The sequence below is a fragment of the Juglans regia genome, chromosome 9 (genome assembly GCF_001411555.2).
Source record: "Juglans regia cultivar Chandler chromosome 9, Walnut 2.0, whole genome shotgun sequence".
Lineage (NCBI taxonomy): Eukaryota > Viridiplantae > Streptophyta > Magnoliopsida > Fagales > Juglandaceae > Juglans > Juglans regia.
The window spans coordinates 3,400,210-3,412,850 of record NC_049909.1 but is presented as its reverse complement, the minus strand read 5'-3'; the positions used below and the strand labels follow the sequence as shown (position 1 = coordinate 3,412,850).

At 37.4% G+C, this 12,641-nt stretch overlaps 1 pseudogene; it reads right to left on the bottom strand.

The window, feature by feature from the left end:
- Positions 1-789: 789 nt before the first annotated feature.
- Positions 790-12,314, bottom strand: LOC118349476 (annotated as a pseudogene).
- Positions 12,315-12,641: the final 327 nt, after the last annotated feature.

Genomic DNA, 12,641 nt, shown 5'->3' with positions numbered 1-12,641 from the left:
GGCCAAGGACTTGACCCCCACACATTTATCACAAAAGGAAGCCACCTGAAACGATTTTGATACAGTCTGATAAATGGACTATAATACAGATATATGTGTTGCATGTCGCTAGTCTAGACTAACTGAAAAGTACTTTCACTACCTTTTTACCACGATCCTAAGTTTGGATGAGCAATAACATATGAGTAAGTTAGAGAAGTATCGAATCGCCGACAGGAGACTGCCAGGAACTATGGTGACGCAAGAGGACCACACGCTACACTAGGAGATTGGATGTTGATCGGATCTAAGAGATTCGAGGCTCGATCCCAAAAATGCCGTGTGTTGGCAGCATACTCGTCGTGGTGTGGTGGCGCCTAAGATCCATGCACGGTTTGGGTCGTGCGTGAAGACCACGAGCCACACTTTTTTACGTTTTACTTCTACCATTCGAAGGATCGATGATTGGCAAGTCTTAGGTGGCTAGAAAGCAATAGATCAACATTTCTGTGTGCTATAGTTGAAAATTTTAGAGGAAAAAAAAATAGTAGAATGTTATCCAGACAATACAAATGGGAGGAGGGTGTCCACTATAAGATTTTTTTCAAGCCTTTTCGCTGGAGAGAGAAAACGAGTCGGCCCTTACGTTGTTTTATTTTTTCTGCTATAGTGCAATTATTTTTTTTCTTTTTTATGTTTATTTTTCCTTTTTCGTAACCACAAAGAATCGCAAAACTGATCTATAGTTCATAGAAAGAAAGAAAGTGCTCACAAAACTCTACAGTTCACATTTCACAAGACCAAATCTACAACTTCATTTTCACCATTCCCAATAACAAATAATTCCCCATCACCATTTATCCTACTTTTTTATTTGATCTTGTCTTTTTACATTACACGATAGAACAGGCATTTGGGTTCTCATTGCTGAAGATCTGAGGTGGGTAGGCCTGCATTTCCATGGCATACCTTTGTGGGTAATAATAATATGCATTTTTCTGAAGCTCCACCACCTTGTTGATCTCCTCTTCCATGGCTACTCCTCCTCCCAAGTCTGGCTTGGAGTTAGATTCCTCGTCTCCTCCTTTCTTTTCTTTGTTCTCTTCCTGATCATCACTGCCACCTTGTCCCCTTTGTCGTCGCCGCCGCCGCCATCTTCCTCGGCCTTTTTCTCGTCCTTGTTGTCATCATCTTTGGCTTCCTCTTTCTTCTTTTCTTCTTTTCCGACTCTTGCTTCACTATTGCCGCATGCTTTCCAGTTCGCTTGTACACGTACTCCACCAGCTTTGCTGGGTCAAACACTCCCTTTGTAACGCCCCGGTCCCGCTTGGATCGGATAGTTAATTTCTAACACTTAAACTCACATTTCAACAATATAAAAAAAGACTCTAAATTCCCAATATCATATAGAAAATTCGATTCAATCTAATTTCCTCAATATAACCAATTTTGCAAAATGCCAAGTCATCATAACACCTTAAAATTTCTTAATAAAAATTGACAATACAAAAAAAAAAAAAAACTTCCTATGCTTAAACCACTATACTAAAATCATCTCACCCAATGCCTCATAATCTTGATCCTCAGCTGAACCATCAAAATATCTGAAAAATATTGTGAAGATAAGAGGTGAGTTATCAACAACTCAGTAAGTAGAGAGCATATACTAGCATGTAAACATGAGCATTTATAAAGTTCGATATGCAGAACAAGACATTTACTTTCAGAATGCAGAAACAACATATTTTCTTTCAGAATGTATAAACAAAATTTGTTACAAATCATCAGAGCGAAATTTTCAGAAAAACAAATTTGTTCTCAAAAAGAAAATCATTTGGCATATCCAAACTAAAACGTTATATTCATATCGTCTCATAGCATCACATCGGCGCAAATACCATGTTTAACCCCTGTGGTAGGGTTATAAACCACCATTATACCCGTGGCTGGGCCGTATACCATGTTTCACCCCCGTGGTAGAGCTATTAACCATCATTATACCCATGGTTGGGCCGTATACCATGTTTCACCCCCATGGTAGAGTTATAAACCACCATTATACCCGTGGCTGGGCCTTAACAGAAACAGAATGGAACATTATCTAAACAGATCACATTCAGATACAGAATCAGAACTTCATGCCAATGTTTTCAGATGACACATCATATCAAAACAAAATACTGAAAAGCTTCAGATCATTTCACATGTTCGAAATAAACAGACACCAAAACTTCTTCATTTATTCATAACAAAAACTTTTAGACTTTCATATTCGCTCTTTTTGTATAGTTCAGAAACAGAATGCACAAAACTAGCTCATATCTACACCAGTCATGATAGAAAATACTTTCTCTTATAGAATTTATGCATATGCAGAACAAACATTTGAGGTTGTTTTTAGATTTCTTTTCAAAAATAAACATGAATATTTTCAAAGTCAACTTCATTTCAATTCTTTTATGCAAAACTAGTATATGAACCCCGTTTACCTGGACAACTTAACTTTTCAGAGTTTCCCTCAAAAATGTCGAGTCGACTATAAATCATCACCTATAAAAAATAATCACATAATTTCCGTAAGTTTTCAATCAATCACAGATTTTGATATTTAAGCCTAAGTTTCTAAAATAACCTATTTTAATTTCTCAAAACTTAAAACCCTCATAATCCTAAAATATATCATCACTTTCTAAAAATCACCAATATCCACCATGACCAACATCAAACTCAAAACACCAATATTTAAATCCGAAACAGCCAACAAATTTCATAGCATAAACCAATCACACAAACAACTCCATCATCCAATCCAACCGACCCTCTTACTTCTCGGACTCAGTCCGGCATAACCAACCAATTAACGGTAAATATGAGTTAGTGTAAAAATACATTTAAATCTCAAAAGTTCTTTAGAAAAATACTTACAATGTTATAATATAATTTTTGAAAGATCACGGAGATGCTAGAAGTGGCGGCACAGCAACGGAATAATGCAAAATGCACTGTGGCCGTGGGTCTCAAAAACCACTTTTGAACGGGGACAAACCAAGACCTAATATTGATAGGAAATGGCTTAGGGATGTCGGTGAAGCTAGTGGTGGTGGTGGTGGCTGTGGGTGGCGGCGTAGAGGGCGGTTTAAGGCCAAAATGTTCAAAACGGAAATGTTGATGGTGGGGCTTCACTAGTGGCAGATCAGAGCTGGGGTTAAGTGCATTAGGTTGCTAGGAGGTCAAGGATGAAGTGGTGAAGAAATGGTGGCCGGTGGTGGCGCGACGGCGGTGCGTGAGTACAAGGAACGCCGCGGCATAGTGTTGCGCGTGGGGGCAAACGACGACGCGGGAAGGGCTGAGATTGGAGGGAGGTGTTCGCCGGAGAGTGGGGAAGGCCGTGGGCTGGGCGGTGTCGTCGGACGGAGACGCACGGCGGCGGGCTGGGAGAGGAAGGAAAATGCATGGGGAGAGGGAGAGAGGGACGTTGCGCGCAGAAGGAAGCAGCGGTTCCGAAAGAAAAAGAAAGAAAAAGAAAAAAGAAAAAGAGGAAAGAGAAAATAAAAGAGGAAAAGGAAAAATGGAGGGAAATGAATAAGGTCTAAACCTCACAACTTGGGTCACAAAATTTCAACGAAAATTATTTCAAAACAACAATTTAAATAAAATTAATTTAAACACAGTGACTAAGTAAAATAAAATAATTAAATCCAACGAGAAATCTAATAAATTTTAAAACAAGAGAACTAATATTTAAATTAATTAAAATAATCATTCAGTTAAAATACACTAAAATACGGGATATCATACCCTTAACTCTCACCTCTGAGCTCTTTAGATCTGGCTCGACCGACTCCACTCAATAGACCAAAACAAAAACAAAACCTGAAGATTTTCTAAATTGGTTGATTCAGTACAAGATCGAAACCGAATCCAATTAAAGCTTGATGGGATTCTGTGTTTCTTTTACCTTACATTGAAATTGAAAGAGAATAAACTTTTTTTTTTTTAAAGGTATTCAAGAGTTTAGAAATAAAAGTAATATGGCCAAAACCGTTAGTCGCGTATGGAATCATTATACATACTCGCTAATTAAGTAAAAGCCAAATTTGCATGAGTCATACATGCATATGTGGGGATTAAAAAAAAGAGTCCCGTACCTTTCATTTTCAGTATGCGTTTCTTGATTTCTTGTGCACAGGCCTCACAATGCATGTGAACCTTCAGAACCGCTGTGATAATCTGAGGCTGTATCAGAGAATAACATAATCAGCCCAGATACCCCCAAATGAATAAAAAATATAAAACTTGGGGCATTTATCAAATATCAAGGATTTGATTTCTGGGGAAAAATAAAATTATAGAGAAAGAGAACCTCTTCTTTCTTTCTTAATGTAACACCCGGACCCAATCAATTTCAATTATTTTTATTTATTTATTTTGTTTTAATTTCTGTTTTAATTTTTTTTTCCACACATTAACTTCCCCACATGTTTTATTTATTTACTTTTCTTCTTTTCATCTATATTTTTTTTTCACCCCTAAGTTTTCCCTCTCGTCCATGGCATGCATGATCTTGCACGTCTCTTGCCTATTTTTCTCTAAGGTTTTGTCAATCAACTCTTTATATATTTTTACTCGTCTCCTAAAAATGAAGTAGCCGCAAACAGCCTCCCACGACAGTCTTCGTCCCTGCAAGCTCAACGCCTCACTCACACAACCCGTAGCCCTCAGCTCAGCACTGCTGTCACCTTCCCCATCCCTCTCGTGTGCGGAAGCCCTCCACAACCTAAGCCCAAACCGAAGTAACACTCAGCCGTGGAGGGAGCTCTTTGCAGAAACCAACGCCCATGTGCACTAGCCGCTTCAATTTTTCCTTTTCTTTTCACTCAGTTTATCACTGCCACTGCACCACACCTTCAAGTAACCACAACCCAGCCGCTGCCACCAGCGTCCTTCCCGTAGCAGCAACCCCATGGATCAAACTCGACACTACCGTCGCGCCCCGCCCTAAGCCATCGTTCAAGCCACTGCAGGTCCCCTGTTTTTGACACCCAAAATAGAGTCGATCGTCCCACCTCCACTGCCAACAACTAAAGCTCCCTAGCCTTTTGCCGCTGTACACCATAGCCCAGTCGCGAGTCACTGCTAGGTCGATCTCCATTCACTGCCGTAAGCTTCCATTTCCTTCCCCTGTGTTCTCCTTTTCCCTCACTCTCCGTCTCCCTCTTGGTGCTCTCATCTCTCTTTCTCACTTATCTCTCTCCCTTTTAGACTACACCGTCACTTGCAAAGGAGGTTGCCGCGGAAGTTTTTTCGTCCAGCCACTAGGTCTACTGTCACACGGTGGTTGTGCCTCTCGGTGAGTATCTCACACTTTCCTTTCCTCCCTGTAACTTGTTTCTTCTTTCCATAGTCTTTGTTAAGACCACACGTAACCTCTAGGCAAACATTCAAGCATTTCACTTAATTTTAAATTACATCCCTACCCTTTTATCTGAAAGTCATCAGATTGGTTTATTTTTATTCATGTGGACTGGATGTTTGTAAATTTGTTGAAGTATATTATTAGTAATAATGTATTTTTAGTATATAAATTTTAGAAGTACATAATAAGTGCAAAATGTTTTTTTTTTAGATCTTTAAAGAGAAACTAATTAGTCTATTTTTTTTTTTTATTAAATGGAATTTTTACTTCCTAACTTTTAATCAGTTTTGTTATAATTATGTTAAGAGAATTTTTTAAACTAGAGATGTATTTTTGTGGCATAGTTGTATTGAGTATTATTTTATTATGCAATTTAGAAATGACTTAGAGTATAATAGTGAGAGGAATTAAGTGGATATTAACGGTTTTAGAAAATGATGATATTTTAAAAATTATGAGAATTTATGCTTTTGTGGATTTAAAATAGGTTCTTTTAGTATTTTAGGTTTAAATATCGAAATAAGTGGTTGATTGGAAATTTATAGGAATTACTTGATTTTTTTATAGGTGGCGATTGTTAATTGTTTGACATTTTTTAGGAAAATTCTGAAAGGGCTAAGAAGTCCAGGTAAGCGGGGTTCCTATGCTAGACTTTGCATAAAATAAAATAAGCTGAGGTCATTTTTGAAAAATGTGCATATTTTGCTATGAAAAGAAATCTGAAAACAACCTCATATATTTGTTCTGTATTACTCATGAGATTCTGTTTAAGAAGAAAATATTTTCTATCATGACTGGTGTAGACATGTGCTTTTTTTTTGCATTCTGTTTCTAAACTTTGAAAAAAAGAGCGAATATGAAATTTTGTGCATAAATTATGTTTTGTAATCTGATTTTGTTCTGTTTTGAAGATGTTCTGTACTCTGTTATGATGTGGCATCTGAAAAACATTTGGCATAACTTTCTGATTCTATTCTTACTTTGATTTTGATTCTGATATGGTGATTCTGATTCTGTTTTTGTAACGCCCCGTTCCCGGAGGTCCGGAGAGTTAACTCTTAATAACTGAAAATTCACAATTCATCAATGTATTATAGACTCTAAAATATAAAGTCATCAGAATACTACAGAATCTCTCTATAAAAATCCACCACTTCTCAGAAATCTTCTATGAGTAAACCACTATGCTTAAATAATCATCTCACCGATGCTCCATAATCCTGATCCTTAGCTGGACTATTCAAAATCATCTGAAAAATATATGGAGATAAGGGGTGAGTTATCAACAACTCAGTAAGCAGAGAACATATACTAGTGTGTAAATATGAGCATATACAGAAATCAGAATGCAAAATAAAACATTTTCATTTTTAGAGTGCGGAAGCAAAACATGTTATAAAAATATCAGAGCGAAAATTTAGAAATATTCTCATTCAAAAATATTCTTTGGCATAGCATAAATGATGATGATCATCATCAGAACATCATATCAGAACAGAGGCCATGTATAACTCCCGTGGTAGGGTTGTGCATCTGCGGATAGCCAAGCAGAACATAAAACACTCTGTCACCAAGGTGTGCACTCAAAACAGGGACCACTACTATAACCCGTGGCAAGGCCGTATGTACTATTATTACCCGTGGTTGGGCCGTATCCACTATTATTACCTGTGCTTGGGCCGTATCTACTATTGTAACCCGTGGTTGGGCCGTATGCCACTATTATCACCTGTGGCAGGGTTGTAACTGAACAGAGTGGAAACATAATCAAATTCAGAATCAGAGAGTCATGCCAAAGGTTTTCAAAAATTACGTCTTATCCAAACAGAGTACTGAACAAAATCTTGAGAACAGAACAAAATCATATCACAACATAATTTATGCACAAAATTTCATATTCGCTCTCTTTTTCAAAGTTCAGAAACAAAATGTCAAAAATAAGTTCATGTCTACACCAGTCATGATAGAAAATATTTTCTTCTTAAACAGAATCTCATAAGTAATGCAGAACAAATAACTGAGGTAGTTCAAATTTCTTTTCAAAAATCAAATTGTATAGTTTTCAAAAATAACCTCAGCTCATTTTATTTTAGTGCAAAATTTAGCATAGGAACCCCACTTACCTGAACTTCTTAGCTTTTTCGGAATTCCTTAAAAACGTCGAACAATAATTAATCGTCACCTATAAAATAATCACGTAATTCTCATAAATTTCCAATCGAACACGTATCACAATATTTAAGCCTAAGATGCTAAATAACCTATTTTAATTCCTCAAAAACCTAAATTCTCATCATTCCTAAAATACCAACATCACTATCTAACTCATCAATATCCAACATAATTACTCCGACTAAAACATTAAATTCCAATTTATTTACAATTGAGATCTTACTATAATTTATAAAACTAAAATAGCGTAATTATATCGAAATTATTATAAGTAGATGATCATACTTTTGTTTAAATCAAAAAAATATTCTTTTAAAAGGATTTAAAATAAGATTTTGCATTTACCAATCACTTCAAGAATTCGTCAGTATTTTCATAAAAATATTTTGTTAAAAAAAAATTAGTCTTTTACAAAAACAACTTAACAAAATAAAACTCACATGTGCCTAAGTCTAAAAATAAAAATCATGTGCAATCCACGTTATATACCCATGATTTCAAAATCCAAAGTACATAATATAAACTCACAGAATCAAATACCCGAAACAATAAATCTAGAGGTATGCTTTAAGGGGTAAAAAATGTAATAATACATCCTACTATAATTCACGTAAAATACATATACATATATATATATATATATATATCTATATATATACGCACAACTTGCAATGGACTACTAGAGAGCGGAAATAAGAAAACTCAACAACAGTATAGCGGCAGCACTTAAGGAGAGATGGCGGCACGACGGCGTGGAGCTAGCGGTAGACTACATAAGATATGTGGTGGCGCTTGGTCACTGGCTGAGAGAGGAAGAGAGGGCGACGAGCAAAAGAGGCACACGGTGAGAGAAAGAGGGAGAGACCGAGAGAACAGAGACACCAACAAGAAATGGCGTGAGCTTACCGAGGAAACAGAGGCAGCGTGCGGCAGACAGGGGTGATGAGACGTCCTCCTTGGCAGTTTATGTGGGGGCACAGAGCGGAGGAGCTTTCGGTGGAGGGTGTTTTTAGGGGCTCAAGGTGGCTGAATATGCTCTGTTTTTGGATACCAAAATAGAGCAGTCCGATGCTAGCTGTATAGGCTACGGGACGCTAGGTGACAGCTTCGTGTGACTGGGCAGTGGTCACGGTGGTGAGGTCTACCATGGTGGCTAAGAAGGGGTGCGCTGTTTGCAAAGAGGAGGAATTGCTAGGCTATGACTTCGAGTGGCAGGGCAGCGGCGTGAGGCTTCTACGCGCAGCGGGTGACTCGTGATGAAGATCTCCCTCTGCTGGCCGTGCGTGGTGGAGATTTCCGAAGTGGGTTATCTTTCGGTGTTGGTGGTTTGCAGTTTCTCGTGGGGCTAGGGCAGGTTGGTGAATCGTGGGGTTGAGGAGCCTTGGGGAAGATGAAATGCAGCGGCAAGAGGGGCTGGGCTGTGCAGTGTGCGAGAAAAGTGTAGCATAAATAAATATAGCAAAACAAAAGAAAAACCCTAGGGATAAAGAGACGTGTGTGCGGATGGAAGGGTAAACCGTGTGTGTGCATGCATGCTGTGGGCGACGGAAAAAAAAAACCGTGTGAAAAAAAAATATAGACGGAAATGAGCAGAAAACAAACCAAAAAAAAAAAATTAATGAAATAAATAAATATGCGGGGAGAATAAAAAAATAAACGGCCAAGATCTCCAAATTAAAAGAAAATCACTACTCAAATTCGTAAAATAAAAACTTAAAATATCAAGCTCCAAAAAATAAATAAAAAAAAAATCTAAAGTCCAATTATACCAATTTTGGGTCCGGGTGTTACATTCTTCCCCTCTTAAAAAATTTCGTCCTCGAAATTTGCTAGTACCACAAACAAGGCCTAAATATTTATCCACTATAATAATTCCATGCCTAACCCATTCGTTAATCATAATGTCAAACCTAATTAATATTCCGCAATTGTCGAACCTAATGTTTCAAATTCTAACCCTCCCATATTGTCGATCGTATTCTCCCATAATTTCTCTAGCCATTCACGATCTCGCACACTACTATTTCAAGTCTAAAATATTAACCTCAATAATACAATTAAAGACCCAAAAATAAATTTCAAATTCCCCACCTAATATAAAACCTTAATGAGTAACAAAATAAACTCACTATCATATCACCAAAACCATGCTTCCGTTGCGCACTCTAACAACTTATAATCCTAAACACATTGTATCTCAAATCAAGTACATCTAAAAAGATCTAACCACCACAATTAACCACTCCGTCCACTTTTCATATTTAATTTTGCAAAGTCTCCCAACGTGTATGTAGACTCTAATACATCGATATCACAAGTCTAAATCTTCAGTTCCTAATCAAAACTCGTTCCACGAAGTCAACCTAAAATCTAAACCTTAAAACATGCCAGAATTATTTTCTATAGTCCACAGAATATGCCTATTGAAATTAAAAACTCAGATGTCATAAGAATTGTTTCCTTAAATTATGCAAAATCTAAAACCTCAAATTTTGTGGAACTCATTCCATAGGTCCACAAGTGCTAAAACCATATATATCATAAAAAAATCATATCATGAAACTCGGAGAATTCTACGACCTTAAATCTCCTCAAAATCATTTTTAAAGTATGTATCATCTCTAAACCTCAAACCTCCAAATATTCAGTCCATAAAATCTGAATAATCTCAAATCTCCAAAGTTTCAAACTCGAGGACTAGCAGTCATCCTGAGATCTTAAACTCAGTTAAACGTTCTAGGAAAAAGAAAACAAAACATGTATAAACAAAATATAATTACCCGTTAAAATATTTAAAACAAGTTAAAATTAAATAAATATATCACTAAAATCTTGAACTTGTTTTACCCATCCTTAGCCATATATTTAACCAACTCATATAATCCTTCCTACCATCTATAATTGTAAACTCGACATCGCTCTAAACTCTCATACATCTTTAGAATCTAAACTACAAAAATCTAAACCTTGAATTATTCTTATAAAAATTATCTCCTATAGTCCACAAAATAAACTTGTCGGATCTAAAAATCCCAAAACATCAAAGTCTCAAAACTCAATCATAAAGTCTTACAAAATCTAAAACCTTAAATATCCACATAACCGTCTTTATAGTCCTCAATTTCCTATACTGAAATTTTTACATCCTATGAACCCACAGAAATCTAAACCTCCAAGGTTTATAGTATGCAGAATTCAAACCTGGCTCTGATACCAACTGTAACGTCCCGTTCCCGGAGGTCCGGAGAGAGTTGGTATCGCCCCGTTCCCGGAGGTCCGGAGAGTTAACTCTCCGGACCTCCGGGAACGGGGCGTTACAGTTTTGCTCTGATATGTGGCCTGTCACGGGATACAATAGTGACCTTTGGCTCTGTCACGAGAGATAATAGTGACCTCTGGCCCTATCACAGGATACAATAGTGACCTCTGGCCGTGTCACGGGATATAATAGTGACCTCTGGCCCTGTCACGAGATACAATAGTGACCTCTGGCCCAGTCACGGGATATAATAGTGACATCTGGCCCTGTCACGGGATGTCATAGTAACCTCTGGCCCTACCACGGGATATAAAAGTTGATTTCTGTTCTGAGTGCAATCGCTTTGATATTCTTGGTGATTTATTTTTTGTTTGGCTTTTCACAGAATGCACAACCTTACTACGGGGGTTAAACATGGTCTCTGTTATGATATGATGTTCTGATATATTATGATAAGATAAAGATATTCAGTCATGTTGTGCCAAAGGAGTCTTTGAATATGAAAAATTGGTTTTCTGAATATGAAATATTTGAAAAGTCGCTCTGATTTTCTGATAATATGTATTGTTAAGATTTGCATATTGATACTGAAATGCTTTGTTTCTGCATTCTGAACTCTGTAAAAATACTCATGTTTACACACTAGTATATGTCATCTGCTTACAAAATTGTTGATAACTCACCCCTTATCTCCAATTATTTTTCAGATGATTTTTGAATAGTCCAGCTTATAAGGATCAGGATTATGGAACATCGATGAGATGATTATTTCAGTATAGTGGATTACTCATAAAAGATTTATGAGAAATGATGAATTTTATTAAGAGATTTTGTAGTATTCTGATGACGTTATATTTTAGAATCTATAAATATATTGATAAATTGTGAGTTTTAAATTTTAGAGAATAACTCTTTTATCCCTGCGAGAACAGAGTGTTATATGGGGGGCTCTTTCTCCTCACGCTTCTTCTCTTCCTCGGCCTTCGGTTCGGGGATCAGAGAGATGAGCTGGACATGCCAGTGGCTCTTCCTCTGAACTCTCTGGAGAACATTCAGAGGATCGGCCTTTCGCCTTTCACTACCACCTTCTAAGTCTTGCAGTCTGCTATAACTTTCTCCACCCCTAACAAAAACCCAAACACACACACGAACAAGAACAGGAACACAAACATTTCAATTAACTAAAAGACTTGGAATTCAAAAAACAAGGAACAGAACTTTCTCTGAGTGTATAAAAAAGAAACAAAGACCACCACAACCACAACCTTCGAAGCCTTTGAGGCAGCGTCGGACCTTGCGGGCACAACCTTCGCAATGCATGTAGACTCTGAGCACGATTTCCTGAGGAGCTTGTGTTTCAGGTTGGTCTTTCGCTTCCTTCCCATCCTTTCCTTCCTCCGCTTTCTTTTCCTATTTCTTTTCTTCCGCCGGCTTCTCGGACTGTTTCTCTTCTTCTTTCTTCTCCTCCTCTGGCTTTTTCTCCTCCATTTTATTCTCTCGGGTTTATTTTCCTCCTAAACAAACACAACCCGATATCAAAACCCAGAGAAACAAACGTTAAAGCAACCAAAAACTAAACCCGAAATGGAAAATAGAAGTAAGATTAAAAAAAGATTATATGGCTTCTTCAAGACCTCGCCCATTAGTTTACAGCTTCTCTCTTGGGTTGCGGAGAAACTGGAGAAGATGGATAAGCTCCGGAATGGCTGCTTTCTCTGGCGTTCTCTTTATAAAATATATATACACACTGCCTCTGATTCTCTCTCTCTCTCTGCAAATTCTATAAACTTTCTAAGTTTCTGTGGCAATCTGTGG